Below are 16768 nucleotides of genomic sequence, written 5' to 3'. Positions count from 1 at the left end.
GGTGCTAACCAACTGTCTCCAAAATACAAAATTGGGCTGGAGATGTGGCTCAGTGGGCGAGTGCCCTGAGTTCAATCTCTGGTACCCACGTGCCCCCTGGCCCCTGCCAAAAGAAGAAGAAGAAGGAGAAGGAGAAGGAGAAGGAGAAGGAGAAGAAGAAGAAGAAGAAGAAGAAGAAGAAGAAGAAGGAGGAGGAGGAGGAGGCTATCAAGGAAATTCTTAAAAACTCAATATTAGATAGCTTGAGACTTTGAGAGATTTGGACTTTGGTTACTAGAACAGACAATAAGAACAAATTTCCTTCATCCTGAACCCTGACCAGGGTGGGGATGGGAGGAAGGGTAACAAAGAGAGAGGAAGATGAAAAGTTCATACACTTGCTTTCTTAATACAGTTGAAAAGAAAAGCTGTCCAAGTTAAAACAAGACCGGAGCAGCAATGACACTGAAGGACATTGGACACTTTAGCCCAAATTCTGGTCAGAATACTATTCCAGCAGGGCAGGGCTTTTGTAGAGTTTACAGCTAGGCAGCCTCCCTGGAAAAATGAAATTAATACATCTTCTCCCCACCTAAGACACTTAACAAAACCTCAGCAAACTCCTCTGAAATGGGTGGTAACTGTGATCCATCTAGGTGGAACTTGGAGGAATTCCTGCTAGCTGGAGGAAACCCTGTCCTCCTCCCCACATACAAGGGGAGTGGGGCCAAGCTGACCTGACACCAAATCACTCCTGGTGGGTGCTAACCTCAACCCAGTTCTCACCATAGCTTCTATAGGAGCATAGGCAAAGACAGGCCAACTGACACCCCACTGCACTCACAGTGATGTGTGAAAGTCCAGAGAGCTGCATCAGCTAGGGTAGAGACTTCTGTGCTATAGACTGCCCACAGAGAGCCTGCACTCATGGGCCCCACAGTAGCAGACAGCCATCAAATTCTTAGATAGGACAGACAGCAGAATACATCAGACACGAGAAAGGCAATATGTCAATCAATGGAAGGGTAACTGATGTGATACAGCAATCTGTATACGGGGTAAAATTGGGAGTTCATAACCCACTTGAATCAAACTGTGAAATATGATGTATTAAGAACTATGTAATATTTTGAACGACCAACAATAAAAAAATAAAAAAATAAAAAAAATTCTTAGATAGGACTGCTACAAAAATGTCCCAGAGGAGGTGAGCAGGTATTCAGCAATTCATAACCACCAGCTCTAAGAGCCTAGATTAAGGTGGGCCAAATGACACTACTGCAGTCCCAGGATCTACATCAGCCAGGTTGGAGACATCTGTACCATAGACCCCTGAGAGACAGCCTGCATTCATAATCCCCATAATTGCAGACAGCCACCAACCTCTATACCATTATGTGGGGGCGCACTGGTGCTCAGCATTCCATAGCTGTCAACAACGTCCCTGAGTCCTGCATCCTGCAACCCTGCATTTAACAGAAACAGCAAGTAGACATAGCACCCTCCAAGCATGAAGACCCAGATCTCTGGGCTAATGAGGACTGAATAGTAAAAAGTTATCACAACCAGGGAAATAACTCCTATGGCCTAGCTCTAGAAGAATCCACAGCTGCAAGACCCAAAGTTGTCAGTTAACTCAATTCTCATTCAGATGCATGGATCTATGAAAGGTATTACTGAGGATAATCCCAAGCCACCAACAAAGCACCCCAGTGCATACACAACAGCAGTATACATGATATGGAAATCCAAACAAATATAAGGCATTTGAGAACTGCTAATAGGCAAGATTGAAAAAGATCCTCTTAAAGACACCATAATAAAAATCCTAATACATAGAACAGGGATAGAATTTTAAAAACCACAAGAGAAAATGGCAGTTCACAAATATAGGTAAACCAATTAGACTTTCTATGAATTTCTCATCCTAGAGTAGCCAGAAGGACTTGAAATAATAAATACAAAGCCCTGAAAGATAATGGATGCCAACAAGATTGCTATATTTAAAAAAAAATATCCAGTAGAATCTAAGATAAAATGAAAACCTCCAATAAGCAGAAACTAAAAAATTCATACCCTTTAAGCTAGCACTACAAAACATACTGAATAAAATATTTCACAAAGAAGAAATGAAAAATAAGTGTAAGAGACAGTGTATAGATGAACCTCATTAGAAAAATAGTCAAAGGCAAATCAAGTCTGAATTAAGCATTGGAAAGAAATCAAAACTGTCTGGAAATAAAAATCATCTCCCCATAATAACACAGAATATACATGGTCTAAATTCTGCAGTCAAAAGGTATAGATTGGCAGAATGAATTGAAAAACTAGACTCAACAATATATTGTTTACAAGAGACTCACCTAAAGGATAAAGATATCTAAAGGGTCAAGATATCCACAGGCTAAAGGTGAAAGAATGGAAAATCCTATATCATGAGAATTAAAACTGAAAGCAAATAAGGCACCTACTCTTCTATCTGAAAAAGTAAACTTCAAATCAAAACTAATCAGAACAGAAAAATAATGTTCATTAATACTGGTTAAGGAAATCAACAAGATATTTATAATAACTATAAATATTTACACCCAAAGCGTTGGTACACTGACATACATTAAAAAAAACAACAACCCTGCTCAACATGAAGAATCAAGTGGACCTCAACACAATAATACTGGGTGATTTCAACATACCTCTCTCACCAATAGATAGACCATCTGGACATAATCTAAGTAAAGACAATTCAAAACTAAAAATGCTATCAATCAAAAAAGAATATTTCATCCATCAACAACCTAATTCATTTTCTTCTAAGCTGCACATAGAACATCCTCTAAAACAGACCATATTTTAATACACAGAGCAAGTCTTAGCAATTAAACAAGAAAAAGAAAGAAAATTCTTTGCATCCTATCTGATTATAATAGAATGAAATTTGAAATCAATGTAAAAAATAAAAAAACAAAACTTTTAACACCTTGAGATTAAATAATATGCTTTTGAATGAGGAATGGATCATAGAGTAAATTGGGGGATTAATAAAAAATTCTTAGAAACCAATGATAATAAAGATACGATATATTGAAATTTCTGGGATAGTATGAATATCGTTCTAAGAGGAAATATTATAGCACTGAGTGTCTACATAAAAAAAATCCCAAATGAATAATCTAATGCTACACCTTAAATTTCTAGAAAAGAGAGAACAATTTAACTCCAAAATCAACAGGAGACAGGGAATAATAGGTATCAAAGCCAAAATGAATGATATTGAGACTAAAAAAATATGAAGGGTCAATGCAACAAAGAGTTGGTTTTTTGAAAAGATAAACAAGGTTGATAAGCACTCAGTCAAACCAACCAAAAGAGAGAGAAAACCCAATTCAGTGAAATTGGAGGTGAGAAAGAAGATCTTATCATAGACACTTCTGAAATCTAGAATGTAATTAGAAGTTTATTTTTAAATTTGGAAGTTATACTCCACCCAACTGGAAAATCTAGACGATTTCGATGAATTTCTAGACACACATGACATAACCAAATTGAACATGGATATAGAAAACATAAATACAGCATTATCAAGCAATGAGATTAAAGTAGGAATCAAAAAGCCTTCCGCAAAAGCAAATCCAAGAACCAAATGTAATCTTAGCCAAGTTCTACCAGGTCTTCAAAGAACTAATTCAAATTCTCAAATTATTCCATGAAATTGAAAGGTAGGGAACATTCCCAAATTTATTCTTTGAAGCCAATATATAATTGATATAAAAATCATCAGGAAAAGAAAGCTACAGTCTGAAAAGTTCTGATATTAGTATCCCTTAATATTTTATTAAGGATATTTGCATTTATATTTATGAACATAAATGCAAAAAAAATTTAACAAAATATTAGCAAACTACATTCAAAAACACATTAAGAATATAGTATACCATATGGAGTGGGTTTCATCCCAGGGATTCAAGATTGGCTCAACAGATGCAAATCAATAAATATAATTCACTACATAAGCAGAAATAAAGACAAGAATTGCATGATCATCTCAATACATGCAGGAAAAGTGTGACAAAATCTAGTAATCATTCATGTTAAAAACACTGGAGAAACTAGGAATAGAAGGAACTTACTTCAATATTATAAATGCTGTATATGACAAACCTAAGACAAATATCATATTTAATTGGGAATAAATGAAAACACTTCCTCTAAAATCAGGAATAAGACAAGGATCTCCACTCTCACCAATCCTATTCAATATAGTTCTTGAAATTCAAGGCAGAGCATTCAAGCAGGAAACTGAAGGGATACAAATAGGAATGGTAGAAGCCAGGTTATCCGTTTGCTGATTACATGATCCTTTATTAGAACAGAAAACTCTACCAAAAGATTTCAAGAGGTGATAAACAAATTTAGCAAAGTAACATGATACAATATTAACATTAAAAAATAGATTTTCTATACTTTAATGATGAATCTGATAAGAATGAAATCAGGAAAAGTGTCCTATTCTCAATAGTCTCAAAAAAAAAAAAAAACTTGAGAAAAAATATAGTTGTGAAGTGAAAGACTGCCACAATAAAAATGATAGAACATTGAACAAAGAACAGGAAGAGGGATGAGGTAAAAGAAAGAGGAAGTGAAAGGGACTGAAATGGAGCAAATTATATTCCATGCATGTATGATTATTACAAAAGACCTTAGAAGATAAAAAAAAACTCCCATGTTACTGAATAGGCAAAATTAATATTGTCAAAATTGCCATCCTGTAAAAGCATTATACAGAGTCTACACAATCTCCATCAAAATGCCAATGGCATGCTCCACAGAACTAGAAAAAAGTCCGATAACTCATTTGGAAGAATAAATGACCCAGAATATCCAAAGCTTTCCTGAGCAACAAGAGTAATGCTGGAGGCACCATAATGCCTGATCTCAAATGATAATACAGAGCTATAGTAATAAAAACAGCCATGAAGACCGGTGGAGTAGAATAGAAGACATAGAGGCAAACCCACATGGGTACAGTCATCTGATACTTGACAAAGGTGCCAAAAAATAAAGTGGGGAAGATGAGAATCCCATGAAAACTAAAGGGAGATCAGTGGAGTAGAGGAAAGGAAAAGAAAGGGAGAGAAGAGGGATGGAAAGAGGAAGGAAGTGAGGAATGAAACTGACCAAATAGTGTTCTGTACGTATGTCAATGTACCATAGTGAATTTCACCTTTTTGTTTATGTATAAAGCATTGATTTTAAAAAATACATAGATAGAAGGAATACCAGGAAGAAGAACAGGAAGAGAGACGAGGTGAAGGAAAGAGGAAGTGCAAGGGACTGAAATGCAGCAAATTATATTCCATGCATGTATGATTATTCCAAAATGAGCCCCACTATTATGTAAAACTATAATGTACTAATAAAAGCTTAGTTTTTAGTCTATAAATTAGTTTAGCCTATAAATTAGCTTCATGTATAAATCTGTGATTTTTTTTCACTATTCCCCTAAGATAAAATATAAATTGGCTTAGAAAGGAGGAATCCTACAAAGTGTACTATACTTTGCCATATGTTTATTAAATATATTGTCTTTATAACTGTCTTTCAATTATGAAATGAAATATAAGTCTGTGTATTAGTCAGATTGTACTGGGTAAGGCTGTGGTAACAAATAATCCCCAAACCTCTGTGGCTTATCACAACAAAGGGTTATTACTCACTCACAAGGCACATTCCTCATGATTCAGCTGGCTTCTGATGTTTTCTTTGTGATATGCTTGATTCATTCTGGGATGTATCCAAGCTAAAGGGAGAGCCTTTACCTATTGGTACTATTCTTATGATATAGGAAAAAGAGCAAGAAATCAGACAAAAAACCTGATGCCCTTAACACTTCTGCTCTCCACGGACCACCTGCAACTTCTGCTCAATAACACTGGCTGGGATCCTTGGGGTGCCAGGTCTGATGTCAGTGAGGTGGAGTGAGAGGTCTCCCATGGAAGGCTCTGCAAATCATATGGCAACAGCAGAGCATAAAATTCTCTTACAGAATCAAGTACAAAGAGTTGAAAATAAAAATAAAAGCTACCATAGCCTCATGAAATAGATTATTTATTTTGATCCCTTTCCCTCTCTGTCTCTGTATATATGTGTGTGTGTGTGTGTGTGTGTGTGTGTGTGTGTGTGTGTGTGTATATATATATATATATATAACATTTATATAAATTTGCTCTTCTAATTAGTCCTAATGTACAAACAGAAGCAATATGCTTTATTGCCAATGTACCTTCAAATTATATTGTAAATGTTTATTAAATATTTATAGAGCCCTTACTTGGTGTGAAACATAAAATGTACAAAGGAAAACAGAGCGTGGTTCTCACTAGTGTGGAGAAAGAAGACTTACAATCTAATAATTACAAGAAGCTACGTGGTTAACTGAAAGCATTAGTTTTATAAGAGAAAAAGTTTAAGTCATTTGTTTTGCTAAGAGCAATGAGGAAAACTTCACAATACCTAGGCCTTGACAAATTTAAAGTTGGCCTTGAAAAATTAATAAAAAATTGCCAGGAAGACTAGAAGAGACAAGAACTTTTCAAGCACTAAGAATAACATGCACAAAGACATGAATATTCCTGTGTATTTTAGGAAGGAAAATTAAAAGAATTTCATGACTGTAAGATAGGAGCATCATCTAGAAAGACGATTGGGGCCAATGAATAAAGGCATCATCCATTAAATGTGCTAAACCTTCTCCTTTGCCTACACTTCCTTCCACCACTGCCCTAGAATCCTTTTTCATGCCTCTGTTCTACCCTAGCAAATTACCTCTTTCAGAACAGATCACAAAGTTTCCTTTGTCTTCTACATTCCTGCTGTGCTTGACCATTGGGAAGTACTGACAAAAAAGACAGAAGAACAAATGTGTGGGGTTTTACCCCCACCCTGCCCAGCCTAAATGAGAGGAAGAGAGAAAAATGGGACTCTGGAATATACTCCATAGCAATTTCTGATCAAGCAGAAAAATGCAGACAAAATTTAAATCAGCACCTCCACCATTCCTAGGCCATGCTATCAGCTACTAACTGTCAGTAAGGCAGCTTTTGTTGCACAATAAATAACACTCAAATATAGTGCCTTAAAGAAGCAGCTGTGTTTTCAGATAATGATCCTGTGAGTTGACTAATCAGTTCTCTGAGCTGGTTTGCCTGCTCTTGGATGGGTTCACTCTAGCATAAGTGACAGCTATTGGGCCAGTGGGCAGCTAGATGATCTAGAATGGTCCTATTCACATAAACTGGTGGTTTCCTGGGTAAAAGGGGAACCATATCATTAGCTCTTCATGTGCTTACACTGTATCCAGCAGCAGCAGAATGAGCTTGGGGGCTTCTTTAAACCTTGGCTCGAACTCACATGATAATCTCCATATCACATTGGTCAAACAAAGCACCGGTTCATCCCGGATTCAAGGGTGAAGAGGTGCTACAAAAGAATGTTATTTTCCCCAGTTTACTGCAATTGAGTGCATTAGCCTCACTTCTGTCCTGTACCTAGATTAAAATTCAATTAAAATTCCAATCGTCTTTCAGTGTTCAAGGAAATTGAACTTTCTCTTTTCCTATTCCCATCCTCATCTGCTCTTCTATTATATTCTTGTCAGACAGAGGCCTTATCCCCATTTCTAAATGGAAATCCAGAGACAAAGTAAAGTATGAGTTTGTTTTTTAGTAGTGGTTCCTACAAAGCTAAGATTTGAATTTTCAAGTTCTAACTGGCCAGATCCACACACAGGCAAAGTCCTTTTGGCCCTGCTCCTTCCTCTTTTAGTGTCTCTGCTATTCAAGAACCTAATTATCCTTTATTCTTTTGTTGACAAAAGAGGGGGCATTAACCTGCAAACTCAACAATGTAATTATCCTTCACTCCTCTGCTGTCAGTTTGAGTTTGCAAGTTAGTGGTCCAACATTTTAAGTTAAGAGTGCATGGATTTTCTTTTGAGACATAAAAAATAGACTAAATTTGCATCACAGCTGCATTTATGTATAAATAGCCTGTTAGTAAAGTAATGTGGAAGGTGTGTGTGTGTGTGTGTGTGTGTGTGTGTGTGTGACAGAGAGAGAGAGAGAGAGAGAGAGAGAGAGATGGAGTGTGGGGGGGAGAGAGTCTACAAGGGGGCAGAGAGGGTTGAGTTATGCTGGCTTGTGTCCAGGAAGGAGTAATAAATAAATCCAGAGAAAGCTAACTAATCAGAAACAAAAACAGAGAGATTTTTCAAAAGATACATCTGCACTACTTCCTGTGGGCAGCTGGCCAGCTGTGTGAGATGATGCTGGAAAAGCAATTGAAAATTCCCAAAGGTCTTCATCTAAATCCCTTTTATCCCAGGGTCATCTGTCAGTCTTTACAACTCAGGAGCAGCTTCCATTGGCTACTCGCTGTTTGCTTCTGTTCATATGAATTTTTATCCTGTTGCAAGAACCCTGTCAGATGCAGAGCAAGCCACATCTACCTGTAACGGCCTTATACCAGCTTGTGATGCCTAATCTCTTTTATTGATCCTACTTGCTGGTTTCTGGAGACCATTGATTTTCCTGGCTGTCAGTTTGTGGCCTTGCCTCCTTAATGTTTATTTAGACCAGCCTCCATAAATTGCTTCTGGTATGGAGGGTGAGGGAGGCAGCAGGAGGTCAGGGGTGCGTGTATACCTGTCCATAAATATAAATCACAGCTTTTGTTCTCTGCCGTTGTTTGTGAACACTGTTTGCGAGGTGAATAAAAAAACGGAAGTATTCCACTAAAACGTAGGGAAGCCATTATGAATTCCCCTGAGACTGTCTTTTTTTTTTTTTATTGCAGTCTAGGTTTTCAATTTTCTAAATCCTAATGGCACCTCTTGTTGTCTACTCAAACATGTGATGTTTCTTTTTGTTAAAGTGGAGGAAGGAAAGAATGGAAGTGTTGCTTGTTTGCCAGCACAAAGCTGTACTTTGAATACAGGTGGGTTGGTTTCCTCTTCCCACCATTCAAATTGTCTTTTGTCAACACAAGCATATATACTCATAAATTTCAGTGTTCTGGGAAAAAAAAGAGAAAGACTTTTCTTGCTGAAGTTGACAGTACTTGGTTGAACAATTGAACGAGTGTGGCTCTTCACAATGAAGCTGGTAGAACTGTCTATTAAAGTCCACGCCATGGTGGAAAGCAACCCTGAAGGTGTCTGGAAGCCTGTGGTCAGCACTGTTCTAATGGGGAGTTGAAGCGGGTATCGTGGAGTGCCACTGTACCTGAAATGCCGTTGACAAGGCCTGTTGAACACAAGGCAAAATGGAAAATCGTCGCAAGCAGGTGGCTGCTCTGTTATAAATAATTCAAGGGCACGTCCTGCAAAATCCAAGGGAAAAGCCCCACAGCTCATTATAACAGTAAGTTGGTAGACTGCTAGATCCTTAAATCACTAGAAAATGTTTTGCAACAGCTAAAATTTTTTTCTCCTCTGCAGTAGTAGATATCATAGTCACTGTGAGGTGACAAGTGGTTCCCCCGAGGCCAGAAGGACAGCAATCAAGGTGGTGGGGGGAGTAGCCTGGGCAACTGCAATCTCTCTCTCTCTCCATTGATGCAGAAGCAACCAGTACAGATTCAATGCCCGGAACAAATCATAAGGAAAAAGTGAAGCCTCCTCCAGACAGGAAAACAAGTACCTTCCAGAAAATAGCATACAAAATAATTTGTTGATTTAACAGCATTGGTTTTAATTTAGCTTTTGCATATTAGTTAATAGTCTGTCTATTCTATTTATCTATCTTAACTTCTACTTTCTTTCCTAATAAGACTTCTGTTACTTTTCTTACTTTGTTATGTACAGCTTTCATATGGACCTCATGATTTTATGCATTCTCTTTATACCTTTGAAATCCCTAAACTCTTTCACAAAATAATTCATTTAGATTATTACTGCCAGTGGTTTTCCATTCCTCAGAAATCAGATAGCAGATTTAACCTATATTGTAATGGGAGAGATTCTTGTTGTTTGGTGCCTGCAGTAAGGATAGACTCTTTTATATAGTACTATCAAATAAACCCCCATGCCACAGGTCCTAACCAAAGACTTCTTTCTTTTTCAGAGAACCCATTGTGAATCTGGAGCACTCTTTAGGGGCTTCTATTTTACCAGTGGCTCAGATTCAAGCTCCCTCTAATTTGACATTAATACACTAAAATCATGGCTTCTCAAGTGGATAACGAGAAGAGAGAGTGTAGACTACCCACACTGGGTTTTATAGCTGGATCTGGATATAGAATTCATTTCTACTTTAGAAAAGAATTCTTAGTATTTGATTATTTTTTCCTTGAAATAATTGTATCCCTACCCCCATCAAGTCTAAAATAGATAATCAGATTCATTAATGATTCACATATAAAAATTTTAGAATTGTAAAGTATTAGAAAATTATTGCTTTCTGAATAGGGAAGGTTATTGAAGCATAATCAAAATACTACAGTTATAAGAGGAAAGACTGGTAGGTTTGATTATGCACAAAAATTTTAGAAATTTAATAGGTAGTCACTACAATTAAGGTTAAACATCGCATACGTGAAGAAAATATGGACAATATAAAAATATTGCTTATATAAAAATAACTTACACATCAGTAAAAACTGAACAAACTAAAATGCACAAAACCATAATTTGTTTAGTCTAAAAACCTAAGAAAAATAGGAAAATAGGCATAGTATTTCTATCACCTAGGGTCATGCAAACTAAAACAGTAATGATATATAAATGTTTGATCAAAACTTTAAAACTAACATGTCTATGACAAGTAAGATAGTATTTGAAAAGCATTAGAACATGCTATTGAAAGGAATAGAAATCAAAACTATCTTTTAAAAGTACTATTTGGTGGTGACAATCCAGATTTAAAATGTATATAATCATCAGACCCTCAGTTTCACCTCTGAGAATCTACTTCACTCTTTGTGTATGAATGATGTATGATGACACACAGTGGTCACAGCAGGACAAGTCATAGCCAGAAAAAAAAAAGTGAATAGAAAAAACCTATAGAAATTGTTGAAAAATTATACTGCCTCTAGACTAGAGTGGGGTATGCAGTACTAACCCATTTATAGAGATCCACTTGTGCCAATGTAATAGAATATTCATGAATATTACTAGATAACAAAATAAATGATTTAGAGAAAAATTCATGTAAAAATCCCATCTCTGAAAAAAAATTCAGTAGAATAATTTGTGTATGGTAGTTTGTATGTGGGAAACTCTGAGAAATTCTAAATTATTTTTGGGTCTATCTGGCAGGGGACAGGTGGTTTTGCTCCTACTGCTGTTTCTGCTATAGCCACTGCCACTGCTGGCCAGAGTGAGCCAGGTGAGGTTCTGGGTGCTCTACAAGTATCAGCTGATCTAATTCCTGGAACACCTCTAGATGGTACTAGTCAACTTCATATTTTACAGATGAAGAAACTGAGGTCCTAAGAGCATTACAGCCTGACACTGGACAGGCAGAAAATTTCAGTTTTAGTTTAGTTTAGTTTTACTCTTTACCTCCCATTCACATCTACACATAGCTACTCAGAGTGATAATATTAAAATTGAAAGTCAGGTTTTATCACTTTTCTGCACACACCTCTCCCTTCTCCTCCCTTCAGAATGGAATCTAAGACATTTTCTGTGGATGCCTGTTCCTTCTTGATCTGTGGTCCCTCAAGCAGCCATGTTTGTCTTCCTCTTCACTGTTCTTTATGCTAATAGATCTCTTTATTTAGGCACTACTCAAATATATAACTTTCCACAGGTTGGTCTTCTACCCCATTCCTTCTTGAACTCCTTATAAGGCTTATTGCATATTTATTTATATCCCTGATATTCATCTATTTTCCCCCTGGTAGAATTTAATTCAAAGAAGGTGTGGACATTGTTTTATATCTCTATACGAAATGCTTAGAAAGGGTATGTGGTATCTACTAGGTGTTCACTACATATTTGTTGTATAAATGAATGAATGTTTAAAGAAAAACAAAGGAATACTAAGGAGGGTTACTGCAAAAATTATGTGACAATTAAGAGCACTAAATAGCAAGAGAGTGAGTGTATGTATGTGTTTATAAAGTGAAAGCACACTGGAAATTTTTTTAGCATGGGGATTTTTAGTAAGGTATAAGCAAAATACCAACTTCTATTTTAGCAATGAATTAGAATTAGTATAATCCATTTTGGGTCCTTTATTTTGACTCTTGTCAACCACAAAAAAGAAGAAAAAGAAAAGAAAGATACAAAGAAGTTGTCTATAAGGAATGTAGTTCTGGAGTTGGGGATATGGCTTAATTGGTAACACGCTCGCCTGGCATGTGCGGGGTACTGGGTTCGATCCTCAGCACCACATAAAATAAAAAATAAAGATGTTGTGTCCACCAAAAACTAAAAAAAAGTATATATATATATATATATATATATATATATATATATATATATATAAAGAATGTAGTTCTACTTCTAAAGGTCTACAGTTGCAGCACAAGGTGGTACATATCTGTAATTCTAGCACTTTGGGAGGGTGAGGCAGGAGGATCACAAATTTGAGGCCAGCCTCAGAAACTTATTGAGACCCTGTCTCAAAATATAAAATAAAAATTGGGAAATAATCTTTTTTCCCCACTCACTTTCTCTTGATTCTATACCCACTGGCCTCATCTACCACATGTTCAGGAAAATTAAAAAATATATTACTATATAAATGGACCATACTAGAGCAAAAATAATAGATTAAATACCTAGGAAGTAAATAATTTTCTGATCCTATTTAAAAATACAATCAATTTTAACAATGCATTCTTTTTCTTCCACAACACTGATTCTAACTCATCTACCTCCATTTTCTATCTATTTTCTTTCAAGTGCTACATGTGTCAATTATGATATAGCTAGGAATATGAAAGTCACTTTAGGTATTCCTGTTGCAAATGGTTGGGATATAAGAGATAGGAGGCCTAGCTGACCTTTGAAAAAGTTTAGAGTGAAAATTTGTGTGAAGCTACTATCGATACCCTCAGCCTGAATCTCTGAATAATGTGGTTCTCTTGGGTGTCTTCAGAAGCTTCAGAAATTCTCAAGAATCACTGGTAAATCCCCACCAACTATTTCAGTGTGTGGCAGCAAAAGGGTAGTTGTCAAGAGCTTACCAAGAAGCCCTCATGAATCACATCTTCCCACCTGTCTGGATAGAACTGCTTTCAGAGAATAATGGTCTCTCTTTCCCTTCTGCCTCCCAAGACTTGATAAAGTGCCTCTCACTGGCAAATGCTATCATTCAGAGAGAGATTAGGGAAATGGCTGTTCCTGCTTCTCCTTTGTAAACAGAAGAAAACTTTGAAGGAGTTGTTGGAGATGCAGACCTGGCAATGGGTAGTCTGACACAGTCTTCAATAGCACACCGTTTTATGAGTGAGAGAGATTAGAACACCAACTAGTTACCTCTCTCTTGAAGCTCTCTCCAGGTATTAGAAGATTTGTAAATACCCTCACCATTTTTCTCTAAGTGTATATATGCATGTGTTTCTGTAGGAATTGGGCTTAAGTTGCAAACTAGCTAGCTACAATGATGATGTTATTATTCTTACTACTTTGTCCACATGCAAGTTTTTTTAATCAGTTGAACTGATATTTTTAAATTGGGAAATTTCACCTGTAATTCCAGATTTGTGACTTTTTCTAAAGATATATTAATCAGTCAACACTAGCCTCTATTCAGTATGATGTTTGGATTAAAATACCTGTTACTGTGTTAAGCACAGTTTACACTACATTTCCACAGCTTCTCATCCCTCAGAATGTTCCTTGCACCTAATTCCCTGTGCTCATGGATATTTCTAACTCTCCATGTCCTAGAGATTTAAGAAACTGCAACCCCTGCAATTTTAAATTTGAGAAAGAAAGTAATCTAGTATTTTGTGTAGCCAAAATACCTTGTCAGGAAATGTTTTTATGAGTTATTAACTATGTCTGAATTGTGATTTTTCCCCCAAATCACATTTCCTATGCTTATTTTCACCTCATAAGTTAGTGATGTTTTCAACTTTTATAGACCTCTTCATGTTTCACAAAATAATTATTTTTATTTTACAGAAAATGTAAAAGACTTTTTGACAAACATTACCATGTACTCCATATTCTACAGTCCTGCTGACTTGTAGGATGAAGCAATTAGCTGCAAACATTGATCTGGTTGTTCCCACTCATTCCACTTGTGACTCATGGGACTTAAATATAGGAAAATTAAAATTACTATAGATAATTGACCTTTTGAGTCACTGAAAAATACACAAAAATATGACAGGTACATTTACATAAATGAAGACTTGTTATAACAGGAATGTACCTTTTTATGTCTGTTTTTTATTTAAACACAGGGTTGTATCCTACATACACACATATATAAATAAATTTCTGACTTTGTTCCCAAACTCCCCACATGACAAATATCAGTTCTGGGTGACAAAAAACCACAAGTCACTTTGATGTTTTTGAACTTGAAAGAAAGATGTGGAAACAATGCAATCACATGGTAACTTGCTATGAAAATCATACAAAATGGATTTTTGAGATAATTACTGAACCCAAAATAAACAAGGTCAAATTTCTACTTCAACAGATGAGGCACAAATTAAACTTTGAGCTTTAGTTTTGAGATTGAGACCTGGTTGAAATGAGATGAGGAAACACTTCATCACTAGAAGTGATTATTGACTCTTCAGGTAATTCGGAAGCCTAAAGTTAGAGAATGGGAAATATACATAATCCAAAGTTCTTAAACTTTGCAAAGTCTTAAAAATAATGTTCAGCTGTCCAGCAATATGTAGAATGTCTGCCAACTATACAGTCTCCATGAATTCTGTGTTGGTTTGGCACTCAGTATAGAAAAATAATATATCCGTTCCTTGTTTTCCACTTGTAGGTGACTACATTTGAGTATTCTCTATACAAGTCCTTGTTTTTTCCCCATGACTGACATTCAAATACCAGAAATGACAAGTTATTGGCTATTGCAGAGAATAAAAATTCATTTATGTCTATAAATATCCAAGAGTTGTTTAGTTAGGAGGAAACAGATGACCTAACAGAAGACTAAATCTTGGCAAGTTGACTTTCACTGGCTGAACCTTGCCAATTTCATTCTAGCCAGCTGGTTTCCTCTAATCTTCTCCTGTTCCTTCTGTTTGAGTGATTTCACAGGGGTTTTTTGTGCCACATGCATCCATCACTACCAACTCCAAACAAAGAGCATGCTGGGTGAGAACAAAGCACAGATGAGATGTCTGGGGGCTCACTCTTCCAGGGAGGAGGACCTGGAATCTCATCAAGAAATTCACACTCCATAACCGCACATTAGTGATAACACAGAAAATAAAACTTAAGAAGGGGCCCCCAATCCTTTATTCTTTTAGTCCAGTTAACTGGATGCCTTGGAAGCTCTCCAAATGACCTTTAGTTCAACCTAGATTATGTCATTCTTTTTCTGCTCAGAGAATCAGAGCAGAAGGGTGAGGAGTCCACAGAGAAGGAATTACAGAGTGACAGGAAGTTTGCCCTGTTTGTAAAAGGCAGTGAATTAGTTTGAGTCAATTAAGTTTGTAGTTTATTTTTTAATATTCCAAAAAATTTTTAAATATATACAAGATTTCCTTTAAATTTCATCTTAATGATATAATCAAGGGAGGGTTTGATTACAATTAAACTGTTCCCTCTAAAGGTTCGAATGCCTTGTCAAATACAATTGGAAGTGTGAGACCCTCGGAGGGAGAAAGGGGAACAGGAGAGAATCCAGAGCAGGTGTGGAATGAAGTACTGTGAAGAATGTATAAATCCAATCCAGCCAGTGCCTGTTTCAGTTCCTGAGAGGGAGGGGCCAAAATGAGCACACAGAGAGAAAACAGAAACAGTTGCTTGATGGATGTTATACATTTAAGTTCTGTAATTAAATGAGAAGTTGATTTATCACAGTGTCCTTGCATCAGTGAAACGTCAGAGGCAAGGCACATGTGTGACCTCATCAGAGGAGGAATTGTTTTTAAGAACCTCTGGCTTTGCAATCTGGAAATGACAAGAAAAACATGAGGCTAATGTTATTACTTTTGAGAACTTTCAAAGCAATTAATGCATGAAATTAAACATGTAAAGAAGTGGAGAAAGGGAGAAGTTCAAGTTCAATAAGCAAGTCTCTGGTAACTTGGAGAACAGAAATAGCTCTGTAAATGTTCTCAGGACTGGTTAGCTTAAGAGGCCAAACATTCTCACTTTGACTCTGTTAATACACATTAGGCTTTCCTATCTGGCACATTTGTTTCATATACCACAGATGGAGATTCTTCCAATATTTCAATATTTTTCTTGGCTTTTGCAAGATGTTACTGCCTGGACTTTGTGATTTTAATCATTGTTCATTTTAGGAAATTAAAATTTTCATCAATGAGTAAACAATCAGGCTAAGCCAAATTGTCAGTGTAGATGAAGCAACAAAAAAATGTATCTTGAAACAAATATTTTTTGAAAAATGGATGAGTGACTTCGAAAATAATTAATCATGTAGTATTGAGTAATGTCATAATCTCTATTTTGTTTGCTTGAAAAATAAAACTAAAATGCCAATAGAATATACACAATGCACACGCATGTACAGTCACACCAATGCACTCAAACATGTATAAGTAATGATACTTGTGTGGATAGAGTTGAATATTAAAGGCAAAAGATGTGCCTATGTCTCCCTCTATACCCCAT

Source organism: Urocitellus parryii, chromosome 4 (assembly GCF_045843805.1).
Source record: "Urocitellus parryii isolate mUroPar1 chromosome 4, mUroPar1.hap1, whole genome shotgun sequence".
In the NCBI taxonomy this organism is placed as follows: Eukaryota; Metazoa; Chordata; class Mammalia; order Rodentia; family Sciuridae; genus Urocitellus; species Urocitellus parryii.
Note: the sequence above shows the minus strand (reverse complement) of the source record.